This window comes from Lithobates pipiens, unplaced genomic scaffold (genome assembly GCF_037356315.1).
Source record: "Lithobates pipiens isolate NorthernLeopardFrog02 unplaced genomic scaffold, aLitPip1_a1.2 Scaffold_13, whole genome shotgun sequence".
Classification (NCBI taxonomy): Eukaryota; Metazoa; Chordata; class Amphibia; order Anura; family Ranidae; genus Lithobates; species Lithobates pipiens.
In genome coordinates, this window is record NW_027507718.1 from 149,050,913 (window position 1) to 149,070,213 (window position 19,301).

General features: G+C 44.5%; 1 protein-coding gene and 1 pseudogene across 1 annotated transcript in view; both read right to left on the reverse strand.

Moving 5' to 3' along the window:
- CREB3L3 (cAMP responsive element binding protein 3 like 3) overlaps window positions 1–19,301 on the reverse strand; it is a 533,749-nt gene that overhangs the window by 380,725 nt on the left and 133,723 nt on the right. The gene's annotated exons all lie outside the window — the stretch shown is intronic.
- On the reverse strand, window positions 18,350–19,027 carry LOC143976047 (RNA-binding protein with multiple splicing 2 pseudogene; annotated as a pseudogene).

Sequence of the window (19,301 nt, forward strand, 5' to 3'; positions counted from 1 at the left end):
TGGTTCATATTGTGAACTTGGTGCAAAGTTATTTACTTTAAGGTCATTACAAAAAAGGACAAGGGGGAGCTCTTTACATCTGGAAGAAAAAAAATATATCGAACCCCCACATATGTAAAGGCTTCTTCACAGAAAGAGCTGTAAAAATGTAGAATAGACTCTCCCAGGAAATAGTTCTTGCCAGCTCTGTAGATTTTTATTTTTTTATTTTTTTATACAGAGCTGGATGCATTCCTAAATGCACAAGATATAATTGGATATTATCATTTGGTAGTCACACCAGAGATTGTTGATCCAGGGAATATACTATTGCCTTTAGGGAATCGAGAAGGATTTTTTTTTTTACCCCATTGGACAAATCAGATCATGCTTTATATGTTTTTCTCCTTCTTCTGGATCAACTAAAAAGGGGAATAATTCCAGAGATAAGACTCTGGTCTGGCCACACCTAGATTATGCTGTCCAGTTCTGGGCACCAGTCCTCAGGAAGGATGTACTGGAAATGGAGCAAATACAAAGAAGGGCAACAAATAAAGGGTCTGGAGGATATTAGTTATGAGGAAAGGTTACGAGCACTGAACTTATTCTCTCTGGAGAATAGACGCTTCAGAGGGGATATGATTTCAATCTACAAATACCATACTGGTGACCCCACAATAGGGAAAAAACGTTTTCGCGGGAGGGAGTTTAACAAGACTCGTGACAACTCATTAAAACTAGAAGAAAAGAGGTTTAACCTTAAACTACATAGAGGGTTCTTTACTGTAAGAGCGGCAAGGATGTGGAATTCCCTTCCACAGGCAGTGGCATCAATAGTTTCAAGAAACTATGGGATAAGCCCCTGAACGACCACAACACACAGGGATATACAAGGGAATACATATAATCACGCACATAGGTTGGACTTGAGTCTTTTTTCAACCTCACCTACTATGTAACTGTGGGTATAGGGTTGTGTATGTGTTTTTTTGTTTTTTTTCCTATTGATTGAACTATATGAACATTTTTCAACCTGCCTATGTAACAAATAGGGTGATTCGAACTCGGTACAAAGTCAGAAAATAAAAAAATAAAAGAATTCTTAAAAAACATGAATAGCAGTTAAAATATTGTTTTCAGTCGTCAAAAATAGTAATATGAAATATATGAAATGCTCCTGGACACTAACCATTTGATTTTGGAATAAACTGGTTTGCACTGTCATGGCAAGTTACACCAATTAGCCATAGAAGGGTTGAACCCCTTTCTGTGGTTAACTTGCTGTGGCTTATATGAAACACATTTGCCAGTGGATATTGGGGAGGGGTTCGTTTTCAGGCAAGTCTGAAGCAATCAGGCAGCTTGTTAAAAAAAACAAAAACAAATGGAATGTAAGGTAATGGAGGGAGTGTGGCTCAATCATCATTCCATTCAAGGCAAGTTGAAGAAAAAGGAAAGTTTTATACTTGCCTGATGGTAATTTTCCTTTTATGATGCAAAGCATGATAGCATATACGTATGAATAGGCTCCATCCCCTGCCCAATTCCAGGACCAGTTATACTATATAAGCAAGTCTCCACCCTGCAGGCAGCATTCTTGTAACTGCAAAGCCCCTTTATTATTATTATTATAATACAGGATTTATATAGCACCGACAGTTTATGCAGCGCTTTACAACATTAGGGCAGACATTACAATACAATACAAGACAGGGGGAACCAGAGGAACCTATATGCTGTCATGCTTTGCATCCTCTTTCCTGACACAACCATGACAGTATATACGTGTGGGATGTAACAATCACCAGACAACATGGGTGCGTAATGCGTTTATTCTCTCTATCATAATTTAAATTTTTATTTTATTAAATTTTTTTGTTTTAGGCAGTTCCCTCTGTTACCGAGCGGCCAAACTGCACTGTCGTTAAGGCCACGGTGTCTACCCTTATAGTGAATCAGGAATGTACTGAAGGTTTCCCAAGTCATGGCTCTACAGATCAGTTCAGGAGTAACTCCCCAGGTTGAGTGAGCCCTTAGCTCTGCTGGGGGTTCCAGACCCTTTGAGATATAAGCTCTCCGTATGACCTTGATTAGTCATGATGCAAACATCCTTGTGGACGCCGCCAGCCCTTTTCTGCTTCCTCCTGGAATGAAGAACACGTTTTCTGTTTCTCTGAAGGAGGTTTTCATCTCTATGTAGGTTTTTATGATGGATCCGACATCCAGACTGTGAGGCACTGCCGATGCTTCCGCCTGAAATGTTGGGAGTACTATTTCCTGATTTTGATGAAGGGATGTATTGACCTTAGGCCTGTAGTGTGGAAGGGTCCACAGTACCACTCTGTTTGCAAGGTGGCAGCAGTATGGTGGCTTGTAGCCTAAGGTTTGTATGTCTGACACCCTTCACCGACTTCCTGAGGCGATTGCCGTGAGGAGCACTGCTTTCAAGGAGACATCCCATAATTATGTAGTCTGCTCCCCCCCGAAGGGAACTTGTGACAGTAAGTCCAACGCTATTTGAAGGTCCCACAGTGGAACATATGATCGTTCTGCGGGACGAATTCTTGCACATCCCTTCAAGAATTGATAGATTAGACACCGCAAGGTCCTTAGTGCCTTTACGCTAAAGCATTGATCCAGGCCCATTTGTAGAAAATCCAGTACTTGTGGTTCATGTGGCACACTAGGGTTTCCACAAAAGATTTTAATTTCTCCCAGACCCTCAAATAGGTCTGGTTAGTAGTGGGCACACTTGCTCCCAACAGTGTTTTTACCACCACAATTGAATAGCCTGCTTCCTTTAATCTTCTCCCCTCAGCCTCCAGGCTGCTAATGCAGTACTCCTGGGTCTGCATGTACTACTTGCCCTTGTTGTAGGATATCCGGTATGTCCAGAAGCGGCATCGGAGGTTCCACCACTAAGGACTGCAGTAACAGGAACCACAGTCTGCATGGCAATATTGGTATTGTTGCCATCACCAGTCCTGGGTGTGCTCTCTTATTCTGTTGAGTAGTCTGAAGATTAGTGCAAACGGGGGGGGGGGGGGGGGGGTGGAACATATGCTAGTCTTCACTTTCATCTGGAGTTTAGAGCTTCCACTGCTTCCGCTTCTTGGAATCTCACCGTGGACAGAAACCGCCTGCAGTTTGCATTATCTGTGGTTGCCATTAAGTCCAAGTCTGGGTATCCCCACTGCTTGCATATCCAGTGGAAGGCCGCCGGGTTCTGAAACCACTCGTTGGGATCCGACTCAGGGTGTCTGCTACAAAGTCCCGCGGAGCTGGAATATAGGCTGCTGAGAGGTGGACTAGATACTGTTGCACCCCAATCCAATATAAGAGTTACCTCGGCCAGTAGCAACCAGCTTCCTGTTCCGCCTTGGCTCCTCACATAATTGATTGCCGCTCTGTCGTCCATCTGGATGGACCATGTTTGTCCCTTGAATCTGCATGTGGAATTCTTTTAACACACAGAGGGCTGCCCTTAGCTCTATCATATTGAAGACCTCCTTTTGCCTTTGGCCCCATCTGCCCTGGGCTAAGAGGCCATTGTAATGTGTGCTCAATCTGCCCTCTGACGAGATCACTCTGGCGGATCTGGTACTAGGTGATGGCACTTGAGGAGATTTGAGGTAAGGCAAGTCGTTTTCAACATCTCTTTCATCTTGATCAAGAGGACTGCCATCTTTTTCCCAAACGTTATACTTGCTTGCCCTGTGCAGTGGTTTTGCACAGAGCATCCTGGATCCTCCTCTTCTTGGGTCCCTCTTCGGTGCTTCTCCCTCCCTCCTGTCCAGTGCCCCCACAGCAAGCAGCTTGCTATGGAGCACTCGAGCTGAGCCGCAGCTCCGTGTGTCCATTCAGACACGGAAACCTGGTTCGGCCCGCCCCCCCTCTCTCCCGATTATCTAACTGACTTTGACAGCAGAGGGAGCCAATGGCAGCCTCAGCCAATTTCTCAGCCAATCAGGAGGGAGAGTCCCAGGCGACCAAGGCACTCGTGCACATCACTAGTTAGCCCTTGTAGACACGGTCGGAGATTCAGACGGAATGTGTCCTATCTGACCGTTTTGTCGGATAATCCGACTGTATGTGGTCTCCATCGGACTGTTTCCGTCGGAGTATCCGACGGAACAAGTTTTCCAACTTGTCCGTAAAATTTTCCGACAAAATGCTCCGATTGAACATACTCAGATCATGTGTAGCCTACTCCGGACAAAGTGCCACGCATGCTCAGATCAAATTCCTAGACCAAAACTATTGGCTACTAGCCTGAATGTAGTCCCGTCGTAACGAAATAATGTCATCATGTTATGTACAATCGGATTTTCCGACAACTTTGTCCGACCGTGTGTATGCAACAGTTTCGGACAAAATCCGTCTGACAAAATCCAATGGATTTGGTTGTCAGAATGTCCGACCGTGTGTACAAGGGCTTAGAGATGAGGCTCAGTTAAGCATTAGGATCTGAGGGGGGCTGCTGCACACGGAAAGCTTTTATCTTAATGCATTATATGCATTATCCACTTTAACTTGCATATTAGCTGTTTATGAGCAGCTACATCAACCACACATACATTTCTGCTTACGTTTTCATGAGATGAAAGTTGATTTATTTAAAAAATTCTAAATCCATACTGGATATTTTTTGTTATAACATTTTCCAGCAGATACCCTTGTGGTTTATGATTACCCAAAATATCTTTGGTAAACTTACAGGAGTTCCTATTCAGAATTGAGGAGGACCACGTGAAATAAGTTGTGGACATGAAAGGAAATTTAATGAATAAATTAAAGCGATAAAGTCTTGTTTTGAATGAAAAAAAAAAACAAACATGTTAAACTTACTTGCTCTGTGCAAAATCACTGCTTAGGTTCAACAGTGACACACATGGCCCCTCCCTCCTGCTAGGTGCCCCCACAGCAAGCAGCTTGCCATGGGGGCACCCGAGCTGAGTCCCTCCTCCTCTGTCTGATTGGCTAATTGGTTGTAATTTGGCTCCCACTGCTGCCAAAAGCCAATCCCTGGAGAGGCAAGGCTCTCCTGTACATCGCTGGGTCGAGAGGGGGCTCAGGTAAGTGTTTGGCGCTTTTTGGTTATTTAATTACCCCCCTAAGAAAAAACAGATGAAAAATAAATATGAAATTTAGTGATACCAAATCAGATGATTAGCAGCTTCAGTGAAAAAGATTTGTGCTCGTGCTCCAACTCAAATGACTTAAACCATTGAACAGTAAAGATTCCAAGTCCCAAATTAAGTGCTCGTGCTCAAAGTTAGATGCGGGATTCCATACTTGATATGTGTAGTATGGTCAAACGCACATGTGGGGCAGCCCCTGTGGATATTCCTTAGACTGGCGTTGCCTGGGATAAAATGTTCCTCATGTAGATAGATGTGACAAAAAAACTCATTGCGCAATAACGTTTAAAAATGTATTCCAAATATAAAAACATAGTAGTCAACTCACATGTAAGGGTGCCTAAAGCTGAACGTTGGAGCGGAAGTATGTCGCAATGACGTGAATCAACCTTGACGCGTTTCAGCCTATCAAATGAGCCGTCTAAAAAAGATCCACAGGGGCTGCCCCACATGTGCGTTTTACCATACTAGCGATAGTTGGTCCATTCTGAGAGGTGAGTTTACATCTATGTGGGGGCATCTTGTCTGAGAACATAGCAAGTATGGAATGCCACATCTATCTCTGAGCACAAGCACTTAATTTGGGACTTGGAATCTTTACTGTTCAGTGGTTTAAGTGATTTGAGTTTGAGCACAAGCACTTTATTGGGACTTTGAAGTTTCAGCAACCTTACTTTCAGGTCGCCATAACACAATGCGGTTTATGTTTTTTATATATATACAGTTGTGCTCATAAGTTTACATACCTTGGCAGAATCTATGATTTCTTGGCCATTTTTCAGATAATATGAATGATAACACAAACTTTTATTTCACTCATTGTTAGTGTTTGGCTGAAGCCATTTATTATCAATCAACTGTGTTTACATCATAATGACAACAGAAACTAGCCAAATTACCTTTGATCAAAAGTTTACATACCCTGGAGATTTTGGCCTGATAACATGCACAAAAGTTAACACAAAGGGGTTTGAATGGGTATTAAAAAGGTAACTATCCTCACCTGTGACCTGTTTGCTTGTAATTAGTGTGTTTATATAAAAAGGTAAATGAGTTCTGGAATCCTGACTGACCCTTGCATCTTTCTAAGTGAAAAATGAGGGGTTCTGTTGAAACCAAACCATGGTCAGGTAGACCAACTAAAATTTCAGGCACAACTGCCAGGAAAATTGTTTGGGATGCAAAGAATAACTTCAGGGTAAATACAGGACTCTAAAAACATGTGCTGAGGCTGTTTCAAGATGCATAATAAGGCACTTGAAGAAAGATGGGCTGCATGGTCGAGCCGCCAGAAGAAACCCATTACTAAGCAAATGCCACAATGTATCCCGCTTACAATAAGCCACACAGCACAAAGTCATTTGGAGTCATGAGACCAAAATTGAGCTTTTTGGCCACAACCATAAACGCTTCATTTGGAGATGTCAACAAGGCCTATGATGAAAAATAGAACTTCCGCTTTTTGGATCCCCCCCCCCCTACGGTGTCACATTTAGCACCTTTCAGGGGTGGGGGGGGAGCAGATATCTGTATAATCCAGGTATTCGCTCCCACTTCCGGGCATAGATCATTGCAGTATCGGCTATCTAAGCCATGTCCGGCCCCTCTTCAGTCCCCCCCCACTGTCTTCTGGGAGACACACAGGTCACAGAAGACCGCAGGGACCAGTGAAATTGTGCAGTGTGACTCGCACATGTGCAGTAGAAAACCAGGCTGTGAAGCTGCAAGGCTTCACTTCCTGATTCCCTTACTGAAGATGCCAGCACCTCCACCTGGGAGCCAAGGGACAGATCGGCTTCGGGTGAGGACATCACAGGCGCCCTGAGCAGGTAAGTGTCCATATATTAAAAGTAGCAGTATTTGTAGCTGCTGACTTAAATTATTTTTTTTTCCCAGTAGAACTCCGCTTTAAGTTTTTCTATTTTTGTACTTTAGTTTGTTGCATTATCCCTTTTGAAAGTGCCCATTTTTTTCCTCGAAATCTCCCTGATAAAAGAATTCCAGGTATAGCATTTATTACATAGTTCTATTGGTCCAACTTGGACCAATGCAACTATGTATATACAGCATACCTGTGTGATTCCTCTAGCTGGAAATTACATAGTAATTGCTACTCCAGTGATCTCCACTATGTCTACTGGGTCCCATACTGAGCGGCTGCCCTGCTGCATTCTGAACACAGAAGGTCGAAACATTCAACCAATACTTTGCATTTCTCACTGAATGCAAAGCATTCTCTTATTAGACGAAGTGGAGACATCACAGAGGACAACCTGAAAGCTATTGGAGATCACTTGAGTAGTGGTATCTACTACAGTGATTTCCAACTTCTACAGGGATCCCATAAGAATGGTATATGCATAGTTCTATTGCTCCAAGCTCAATCAATGTTACTATGCCAAAATGTCATTCCTGGAATTATCCTTTAACCTAAACTAGATGACAGACACCTTTTTGAACACTTTAGATTAAAGTGGTACCGAAGGCTGAAGGTTTTTTACCTTAATGCATTCTCTGCATTAAGGTAAAAACATTTCTCAGTGAAGCCCCCCAGCCCTCTCTTATACTTACCCAAGCATGGTCTTGATCCAGCACTGTGCATGAGGGTAGCAGCTCTCTTGGTTCTCTTCCTCTTCAAAGGATTAGAGACAGCAGTAGGAGCCATTGGTTCCTGTTGTTGTCAATCGCAGCCAGTGAGGAGAGAGGTGGGGCTGAATCTACCTATGGAAACACAGAGCTGGTTTGGGAGCGAGCTTGCACGAGTACCCCCATAGCAAGCAGCTTGCTATGGTAGGAACTCGTCAGGGGAGGAGACACACAGCAGCCTGTTTTCCATCAGTAAGGCAGGCTTCAAGTATTCACCAACCTGTTACCAGTAAGTAAGGACCTCAGCCAGACAGCAACCTGTTACCAGGCAGTTTGATGCCAGTCAGCAAATTATTACCTGTCAGTAAGGCAGACAGCAGCCCGTTACCGGTCTGCAAGGCCAGCCTAAAATTATCTCTCAATATAATACAGTTTCTGGCTAAGAGGATTTCCCCCGATCGTCAAGGATAAGGATTAGCCTCACAGAAAAAGGTAAATTATATAGGCATCTTAGTACTAAATGTCAAACACTCATTTCTAGATGTGTACCAAGAAAGCACCACACATCAAATCTATCAATTGGTCTGAAAAACTTGCAAGCACTTTGGTTTGGTTTGGGAATCACTCTAATCAGATAACTTTCATTGTCTATTACATTTTACCAAATGACCCAAGGCAGGAGTTTTTTTTTATAGTTTATAACTGTCAATTGACACCATGGCAGACATAAAAAACATGATTCTACAATTTTTGGACAGACACAGCATTGATGATAAAGATTGTCACATCCTGTCCTATGACAATGCAGCAAAAATATAGTGCCTTGAAAAAGTGTTCATACCCCTTGAAATTTTCCATTTTGTCATGTTACAACCAAAAACGTAAATGTATTTTCTGGGGATTTTATGTAATAGACCAACATAGTGTCACATAATTTGAAGTGGAAGAAAAATGATAAATGGTTTCCAAATCTTTTTACGAATAAATATCTGAAAGGTGTGGCATTTACTCTGGTACACCTTACTAAAATCTAGTGGAACCAATTGCCGTCAGAAGTTACCTAATTAGTAAATAGAGTCCACCTGTGTGTAATTTAATCTCAGTATAAATACAGCTGTTCTGTGATGCCCTTGGAGGATTGCTAGAGAACCTTAGTGAACAAACAGCATCATGAAGGCCAAGGAACACACCAGACAGGTCAGGGATAAAGTTGGAGAATTTGGAGAAGGGTTAGGTTATAAAAAATATCCCAAGCTTTGGACTTTTCATGGAGCACTGTTCAATCTATCATCTTAAAATGCAAAGAATATAGCACAACTACAAACCTACCAAGACACGGTCATCCACCTAAACTGAAAGGCCGGGCAAGGAGATCATTAAATCAGAGAAGCAGCTAAGAGGCCCATGGTAACTCTGGAGGGCCTGCAGATAGCCACAGCTCAGATGGGATAATCTGTCCACAGAACAACTATTAGTCATGCACTCCACAAATATGGCCTTTATGGAAGAGCGGCAAGAAGCCATTGTTGAAAGAAAGCCATAAGAAGTCCAATTTGCAGTTTGCGAGAAGCCATGTGGGGGACACAGCAAACATGTGGAAGAAGGTGCTATGGTCAGATGAAGCCAAAGTTTAACATGCTAGCCTAAAAGCAAAATGCTATGTGTGGCGGAAAACGAATACTGCACATCACCCTGAACACAGCATCCGCACTGTGAAACATGGTGGTTGCAGCATCATGTTGTGGGGATGCTTTTCTTCAGAAGGGACAAGGGAAGCTGGTTAGAGTTGATGGGAAGATGGATGGAGCCAAATACAGGGAAATCTTTGAAGAAATCCTGTTAGAGTCTGCAAAAGACTTGAGATTGGGGCAGAAGTTCACCTTCCAGCAGGACATCGACCCTAAACAGACAGCCAGAGCTACAATGGCTGGGTAGGATCTGTGCTGCCATGGAGCTCATCAGGAAGAAAAGAAAATTACTGTACGCATTTGTCATTAAATTTTCAGTTTTCCTGATGTCTCCATGCCAGTACAGCTGTGAATTAACTAGTCACACAGGGGAGGGATAATGCTACACACACCTCATCTCTGGCTAAAAACAGAAGACAGGATGCCTCTACCAAACTCAACTGTCATTAAGGCTGCTTCTATACAGTAATGATCCATTAACATATATATTTTGATGCCAAAGTAGGTGTCTTGCAGATCGTCTCTGGGACACTTGGCCTGCTGCCACTCTCAAAGGTAGAGACCCTTCTAGTGAAGAGTGCTGTGATTCCCCTGGCACAGCCAACCCTTTCAACTTGTAGGCCAAGGAGATGAGTAAAAAGAACGTAACAAGGACAACCTCTTGTGTGATATGGACTCTGAAGGTCACTTCAGGCACAAATTCGTACCAGTGGGAAGAACGTGAGTATGGGTTCTTTAAATCCCAAGGCCACAAATACTGACTCTTCTGGCTGATTTAAATGCCATCCGGAAAGCAATCTTCAGTGAGAGGTATCACATGGTGATTGAAGGCATCTGATGCAAAAACAGCCAACAGAAATGGGAGATCCCATTTTGGAAACAATTTGAGGTTTCAACCAAGTTTCATCCTGAAAAACAGCATAATTAAGTGTTGGATGCCCACTGTATGACAGAGAAGGCAAAGTTAGCCGAAATGTGTGCCTATAGCGTACTTACACATAGACCTAAATCGAGCCCCACCTGCGGAAACTTCAGAATGTGACAGACTTCTGAAGAGTCTGGTGTAAAATCTTAACCAGCAGTAATCCTGTGAATTTATGCCATATTCTACTATAGGCACTGTCCTCTCTTGTTTTCATAAGAGTATTCACAATCTTTACAGAGCATTTGAGATCCATTAGCCTCTGCCTCTCAAGACCAAAGCCATCAGCCTGAGCCTGTCAGATGCTGGACAAATTTTGATCTTGCAGGCAGAGGGAGTCGCTCTTTGACACAGTCAGAGGGTACCAAGACCCTTTGGCCAATCTGGGATCATCACCAGAACTGTCACCTTCCCCCATCACAGCAGCCTCAACTGGAAACTGAGAATCTGAGGGAGCGGCAGAAAGGCATAAGCTGTCTTGGAGATCCACTCTGCAATCAGCACTGCCCCTCCCCCCCCAATTGCTTGTGGATTCTGAACCCTGGAATAGAACTTTAGCAACTTGATGTTGACTGGGAATGTGAGCGGGTCCACCTCTGGAAGAAAATACCAAGCTCTGTTAGTACTCAAAAGATTCAAAGTAGTCTGGACCATTCATTGTCATCCAGACTTGTCCTGGGCAAATAGTTTGTCTGAAGATTCTTCGGACCAGGCACATAAGCTGTAGAAGATTGACTTGGGCAGATTCCAGAATCAGAGAAACTTCCTTCAGGAGTGATATACCGAGCCTTGTTTCCAGATGTAGGCCACAGTTGTTGAGCTAACTTCTAATTTCACCAGGACAGGTTCACCCCGGATGAGGTGACTGAAGGCTAGGAGCCTGAACTGTTGCTCTCAACTCCAGGATGTTGGACACCATCTTGGACCCTTAAAAAAAAGACCATTGGCCCTGAGCCAATTGCCTTTGAAGTAGGGCTCCCCTACTACTTCGCTGGTGTCTGACTGAACCACCAGCCACCAGGTCGTCAGAAGGGAATGACATTTTAGACAATATTTTGTTTCTCCAACCACAAGTTTGGGCCACAAACCCGACTTGAATGGGGGGGGGGGGGGACAAGATTTCAACTAAGCCTTCCTGAGCTGGTGTAGTGAGGCGATTTCTATGGCTCAATCTGAGATGTGAAAGATGAAAAACCTCCAAATATGGCCTGAAATGCTTACCTTAAGTGACCACATGTCCATCACCAACATTGTACCTATTTCCACAGAGGAGCCACAAAGAGCCCATAAGGCATGTATGAGTGGCACACTCCCAGAAAGCATCCCGACATGGAGCGCTTTGCTGGATTATGTGCTGGCTTACCAGTTTTTCGTGGACTCCCATCCAGAAACGCAGAAGCTAACTTTTTTTTTTTCCTTTTTGCAGTTTTCAATTACTTTAGTTTGTCAGAAACCATAGAGTTTCAAAAAATTCACACATTAAATACATATTTTATCCAGTATCACATTCTTTTAGGATCATCAATAAAGAAACTGCTTCTCCAAACAGAAACCTTTCATAATACTGAAAGTACATCAATACCAAACAATAGGCTGCAACAAAACAAAATTGCACAGTTATTCATAGAGTACAGCAGACAAACCATACAGATTTGAGCTTTTTAACTGAACATTAAACTTAGGACATAATATATTCTTTTAAGAATTATAACACAAACACATGATGCATACATATCTCCTTATTAAACAAGTTACAAAAATACTGGTACTTTTGTTCTGTTTCCCCATAGGTTTGCATTTGGCAAGGACAGACTATGAAAGAAACAAACAGAAGATTCAAAGTAGAGTTCAGTTTGCACTGTTTGAATTTGAGGTGGTAGACCAAACAGTACATTAAGCCAAGTTTTCATCACTGCATGACTAGATTCTGGGACTCATTGCAGACCAGCTGAAATTGGTAAACAAGCAATAGAGATTTCAAACAAGCACACACACACACTTAGCCTTTCTACACACGGTCGGAGATTCCGACAAACAAATCCGTCTGCGTTATTCCGACAGATTAATTCCGGGCGAGGTGATGTTGCATACACCCGGTCGGACCAAGTTGTCGGAATTTCCGGTTGCCAAGAACGCAGTGACGTAAGCCGCGTACGGCGGCACTAGAAAAGGGAAGTTCAGCACCACGTCCGGCACCCTTTGGTCTCCTTCTGCTGATCTCGTGTGCATCGCGTGTTAGTAGAAGTTTGGTGAGAGACGATTCGCGCTTTTCAGATTAGTGATTTAGTTCGCTACTGCTCTTCAGTTTCTGCTTGACTTTGCGGATCTGATAATCAGTGCGTGTAGTCAGTAAGTATTTGTTTCTCATTGTGGAATATATCTTGGTACGCTTTGATTTGCATTGCATTGCTTATTGTCTGCTTGCTTCTGCTATTCAGTTCGTTCTTTCAGGCATTGCCGTTTATCGTATGCTTTCTGTTGTCCGTTCTGACCAGCCGACCGCTTTCAAACCATGTTTCGTCTACGTACTCATCGTAGAGTTTGTGCTGTGCAGGGGCTTCGTGTTGGGGTTCTTACTTTGACACAAGCCCGGTCCATGAACAGGGAGCGGAGGCATTTGTGGACCAAGAATTGGTTGCACCAGCGTGACCAGTTCTCGCACATGCCTTTGCTCCGTGAGATCCGGAGAATAATCCTGATAATTTCAGGAATTATCTCCGGATGACGGACCCTGTTTTTCACCGTCTGCTGGCTTTGCTGGCCCCTTATATCAGCAGGTAGAATACTTGCATGCGGCAAGCCATCACTCCGGAGCAGAGGCTCATCGCCACGTTGCGCTACTTGGCGACTGGGAGAAGCCTTCAGGACCTCAAGTTCTCTACAGGCATCTCCCCCTCTGGGGATCATTATTCCAGAGACCTGTTCTGCAATCATTCAGGTCCTGCAGAAGGACTATATGAAGGTAAGTTTTATCCTTTAACATCACATTCTATGTATTTCATGATTGCTAATGTCTTGCATTTCTTTCCTCATTCCCTAATTACCATCATTGCAATATGCTCTAATTCATATACTCTGCCCCTTTGTCCTCATGCATATTTGCCTCACTAACTTCCCCACCATGCTCTTTTTGGCCCATAAAACTATAGTCTAGTCGCTTACCAATGTCTTGTCAGCTCCATAGTATTGCTTTCTCCTAAATACCCCCTAAAATGTCTACAAATGTTATGTGTGTGCTTCAATTCATGCAGAGTGACCTTTTTTCTTTTTTTTTTGGTTGTGCCAAACTCATTAGGAACCCCCCTCCCCCCAACTGCTAGCTCAGCTGATAGCAATCCTCTGTCTGCTGACTTTACCAAACCTAATACACACTATATCTACCTTTTTGATGGTCACATTTATGGATGAATTCACCTAAGCATGTAGCGCAAGGGCCTGCCTCAATACTTTCAAATGCTATCATTTTTTTTTTTCCCCTATTATTATCTTGATATGTAATAGCAGAATGTCAAAATGTGCTTCCATTTTGTTTTCTTTTTGGTATTATGACACTTATTACCTGTCCGATGGGCTGCCAATAGTGTAAGTAAGGAGGGGCTTCCCAAAGTATCACACATTATTTAGGCATTCAGCTCTCAATCAAGTGGAGAGGGTTACCTGTCCAAAACATCCCCCCCCCTCATTTTTAGCAAGGGCCCATCGGGTGGGGGGGGGGGGATGATGACTCTGATAAGGGGACCTTATACTTTTTGCTTTAAATACTCAGTTCCCAAAATGTTATACTGATCTTGGCCAAAAATGTTTGTGTCTAATATGCTTGCAATGTTGATTTGCAAAATTACTAATTTTTGGTCTTGTTTCACTCCACAGTGTCCTTCAACACCACAGGAATGGCAGACTGTGGCCTCCCACTTTGCCAGTCGTTGGGACTTTCCCAATTGTGGAGGTGCAATTGATGGGAAGCACGTATGCATCGTCCCACCACCCAACTCGGGGTCGTACTCTTAACTACAAGGGGTTTAATAGTATCGTGATGTTGGCGGTGGTGTCTGCGACCTATGACTTCTTGTATGTGGCCGTGGGGCAAAATGTACAGATGTCGGATGGTGGAGTGTTCTCACGGACGGAGTTCTACTGGCTTCTCCAGAGTGGCAGTCTGGGCTTGCCACCCCCAGAGGAGAATCAGGAAGGACTCTTGTTCATCTTAGTCGCGGATGAGGCGTTTGCCCTGGCGAACCATCTGATGCAGCCTTTCCCGATGAGGACCCTCACCCCGGACCAGAGGATTTTTAATTTCTGCCTGTCCAGAGCCCGAAGAGGGGTGGAGAACACCTTTGGAATACTGGCCAGCCAGTTCCACCTTTTTTTAACGCCTATCCACATGGCGGAATACAAAATCAATCACATTGTGCTGGCTTGCAGTGTTCTGCACAATTTCCTAAAAAGACATTCTGCAAACTATGCGGTCTCAGTTGGCCAAGAAGCAGACTTGCTGGAAAATCAGAACCTCATGGGCCTTGAAGCTGCTCGTCCTGGCTTGTATGCAAGCCAGAATAATCATATGAACACACGACAACTACTTACTTTTTTGAAGAACACGCTTGATCCTTATGTACTGCTCGTGCTCCCTCAGTTTCAGGTCTGACCAGCGTTTTCTCAGTTGATCCATGGATCGGCGTACCCCAAAATTCTTCTGAAGACTCTTCACAACTTTATTCATGATCTTGGCCTTTCTGATGATTGGGTTTGGGTAAGGTCCATACTTCCCATCATAGTCGGTCCTGTTCAATATGTCCACCATCTCCAACATCTCTCCAAAAGACATATTTGAGGCCTTAAATCTTCTCTTCCTGGATCGGGACATTTCAGGCTCCGGGCTTTCCTCACCCTCCTCCTCGTTAGTGCAACTCTGATTGCGCACCTGCGTTCTCTCCACCATGTGCTCTCCCCACTGCGCCGAAAGTGAAGGGGCGGGGAATAGTCTAGAAAGAACGTCAGGGGCGGGCGGAGTTTCACGCATGCGCACTGTATATAAAACGCAACACGCGTGTGTCATCCGTACGATCTGTGAACAGAGGGAGAAGCTGAGGTGACGAACGTGCAAACGAAGGTAACATTTTTAACTTGGTACATCACTAGGCTATACTGCTTCTAGATTGAGGCCTGCATTAGTGGAGTTTAGCCTGACATTAGGGTTTGTCTTGTGTTGTGTCTTGCAGACATTATGGACGGCTTCAATGATCATAGCTTCCTCCCTCTGTTCATCGATAAATACAGAGAGATGCCCTGCCTGTGGCAAGCGACACACCCTCTGTATAGTAACAAACTAAAGAGGCAGGCTGCAATGGATAAACTGGTTGAGTTTGTGAAGCCGGTGGTCCCCAAGGCAGACGTCAACTATTTAAAAAAGAAAATCAGTGGCCTGAGGAGTACATATCTGAAGGAGAGGAAGAAGGTGCTGGACTCCATGCAATCTGGTGCTTCAGCAGATGACGTTTATGTCCCCAGGCTGTGGTATTATAACAGGATACAGTTTCTGTCAGACCAGGCTGAGGCCAGAGAATCACTCTCTACTCTTCCTTCCACGCGTCTTATGCTACATTCCACACCCGCTGAGTCTTCCGATGCCCAACCTGGGCCTTCCACTCAGGAAGAACTGGGGGAGCCCAGCTTGAGCCAGGTATAGTATTGTTGTACATATTTTGGGAGTATAAATGAATGATGTTAACTTGATTTTTGCTCACTAATTGCTGATTTCAGAAAGTGTGCCACATATCAATAGACAGTAGTGGCCAAAACCTTGGGGACAAGAAAGAAAAATGCTGGGCTCAGAATGATAGTCTTTTCTATTGGTTAACAATTTTTTCATACACAGGAAGACCTCAGCCAGGAAGAGGAGGGTGTGTAATGCAGCAGCCAGGAGGTGGCTCTGGAAAGTGGCAGCCAGGAGGAGGCGGGGGTAAGCGGCAGCCAGGCGGTGGACAGGCAAAGGAGCCTCACAGAATGCTAGGTCCCTCCCCTCCGCCTTCCACGCAAAAGGGCGAGAAAGGGGGGGAATGTGGAGGAGTCGGCCCTGAGGCTGATTGGGGAGGCATCAGCGGCCCTCCAAGCCAAACCCACCTATCAAGAGGCCTTTGCCGCCTTGGCTGCATGCAAGCTTGAGAAAATGGAGGAGGGGCAACAGCTCTTGTGTGAGGAGGTAATTATACACACCCTCAACAAGGGTCTGTTGGGCCAAATGACACAAACAACACTTGTGTGATTTGGCCCATGCCGTTCCTCCTCCTCCTTCTGCCACACCTCCAGCACCACAGCCACAGCCTGGAAGGAAGCGTGGAAAGAAGACCAGAGTGTGATGACCTGGGTTCAGTCTGGTCTGACAGAAGATGCAGCCTGTTGTAGTACCACAGCCTGGGAACATAGATGTCATCTGCTGCTGTTCCGGGTTTGTTGGACTTCAGGACCAGACTTCTCTCCCTCAGATATGTACTCCTCAGGCCACCAAGTTTTGCGTTTAAATAGTTGATGTGTGTCCTAGGGGCCAAAGGCTTCGCTAATCTCCCCAGTTTCTCCATCGCTGCCTCCCTCTTTATCTGTTACTGACACCTAAATAACGTTTTTTTTTGTTTGAAGAAATACTTGCGTATGTGTTTTACTTCAAACTTGAAATTAATAACAAGGGGTCCCAACACTAAACAACCTCCTGTAGATTAAAGAAGAAAAAGAAAATATATAAAATATAATAATGTTGTTGTGGTACGTTTACACAGAAAACACACCCCAAAAAATGGAAAGATGAGCAAACTGTCAAAAAAGGAGAGGTTTATGAAAAAAAACAAACACAAAATTCACCCAAACAAAAAAATAAAAATAAAATAAAATTGTGTAGATGTGACGATTTAAAAAATTGTATTGCTGAAATGAGTAAAAAAAGAGTCAGGAAATACGTTCGGGAGAAGTGTGTGCGACTATGAGCATCAAAAGAAGTTCCTTCTTGCAGCATTGTAAAGAACAAGAGAATGCACTTCATGAAAGAATTTTTTAACAATGCAGCGTGACGAATGTGCTATATCGATTACGAGCAGTAGTTTTACCTGAGCGAGCGCTTCCGTGTCCGAATTGGATTGAGAGCATGCGTGGCACCTTGTCCGTCGGAGTAGGCTACACATGATCGGAGTATGTCCGATCGGAGCATTTTGTCGGAAAATATTTCCGGCAAGTTTAAAAAGTTGGTCCGTCGGATATTCCGACGGAAACAGTCCGATGCAGACCACACACAGTCGGAATATCCGACAAAACGCTCCGATAGGAAACATTCCGACGGAATCTCCGACTGTGTGTACAAGGGCTTAGGGTCCTTTCACATGGACGATTCGTTCAGGTCCGCCTGTGAGTTTTTCAGGCGGACCTGAACGGATGCTTTGTCGGATGTCAGCGGTGACATGTCCGCTGAAATCCGAGCCGCTCCGATCCGAAAAAGTGTGACGGAGGAAAAAGCTATTTTTCCATCCGTCATAGGATCGGACGACGACAGACGCTACGGTCTGTCGTCACCCGATCCTCCCATAGGGGAGAGCGGCGCTGTGACAGGTCCGTCCCCACACAGTGTGCAGAGACGGACCTGTCCTCTGCCTGCTCAGCGGAGATCGCTCCGGCAATCCCTGCTGTGCAAGCGGATATCCACGGGGCGGATCATCACTGATCCGCCCCGTGTGAAAGGAGCCTTAAATAGCTAATTCATGACAGAAAGTCAACATGCGATGAAGGGAGATCTGTGGCATTTCAGAACAGAAAACATGGTCTGGCGATGGCAGTACCAGGTCTACCATGGTTTCAAGAGTCACATCCTGTTACTCCATTTGGACTAAGTTACCCACAGAGGCATATTTTCTGCAGAAAGACTGCCGAATAATTCACCTTAAGTAGCTGAAAAGGACTGTTATTACCCTTCCACATTTGGAAGGCTTGGCCAAACATTCAGAGGCATCTGGAGAAGTACAATGTTTTACAAACACGTGTTCGTTTCTGGCACATTACTTCATGGAGAGAAAAACCCCAAAGAGCTTTTAGCAGAACTGATGAGACTTACATCCTTGTTGAGTGGCTTCGGATGGAGGATACCAGTGCATCTGTGCATGGAGGGCTGCTGCTGCTGCAGCAGCTGCTGGGTATGTAAAAGCAGCATGTGGGATTGCTGGTGCCAGCTCTGTCGCGTATAGTGGATAGGGAGACCAGGCTTCTGGGGAGGCTGGGATAAGTGCAGCACCTGTTAGGTCATATGGATCTCATGCAATGAAATGTGCTCCAAGTGCAGGGTGGAAGTTTGTGGGATTAGGTGTAGCCATTAATTTATTCTTAGCCATTTTTGTGTTGGCCTTTGCAAACTCTAGCCTTAAGGTCTGTGGGTTCTCTGGATCAAATCTGATGCCATTTAAGGAATTCTTTGCAGCTTCAGCCCCAGCTCTATTGTCAAAGGTAACAAAGCCTACAGACTGTTTTGAGGTCAAATTGATCAATGATCCTTCATAACCCATGAATGGTCGAAATAGCAAATAAAGTTCTCTGGGTTTAAAGTCTATAGGTAGTCCACTGACAAAGAGGGTACGAACCTCTTCTTCCAGGTTATTATTGTTGTGCTCGCTGTCCGTCTTCAGGGTAGTCATTGTGTAAAACCAGCGGCAGAGTCCTCAGCAAAGTCCACGGTTGAGGGTGTTTGTCTCCTCTGCCGGTACAGAAAGTGTTTCCTCATCCCCGGTGCTGCAAGTCTCGTGTGGGATGGAGCAGTGAAGTGCAGTCTGTGCAGGTGAGGTGGAGTGGGGTCTGTGAGTGCTGGGGGGGGGGGGGGGAGAGTGCAGAAGCTAACCTCACTGGAGTGAGCGTGGAAACTTGAGCTTCAGTCTCCTTTAACTCAAAAGGCGTTCATCTTGAGGCAGGAAGCCAAACTGACCACTATTAAATTTAAATTTAGGCTTGACATTCTAGGAT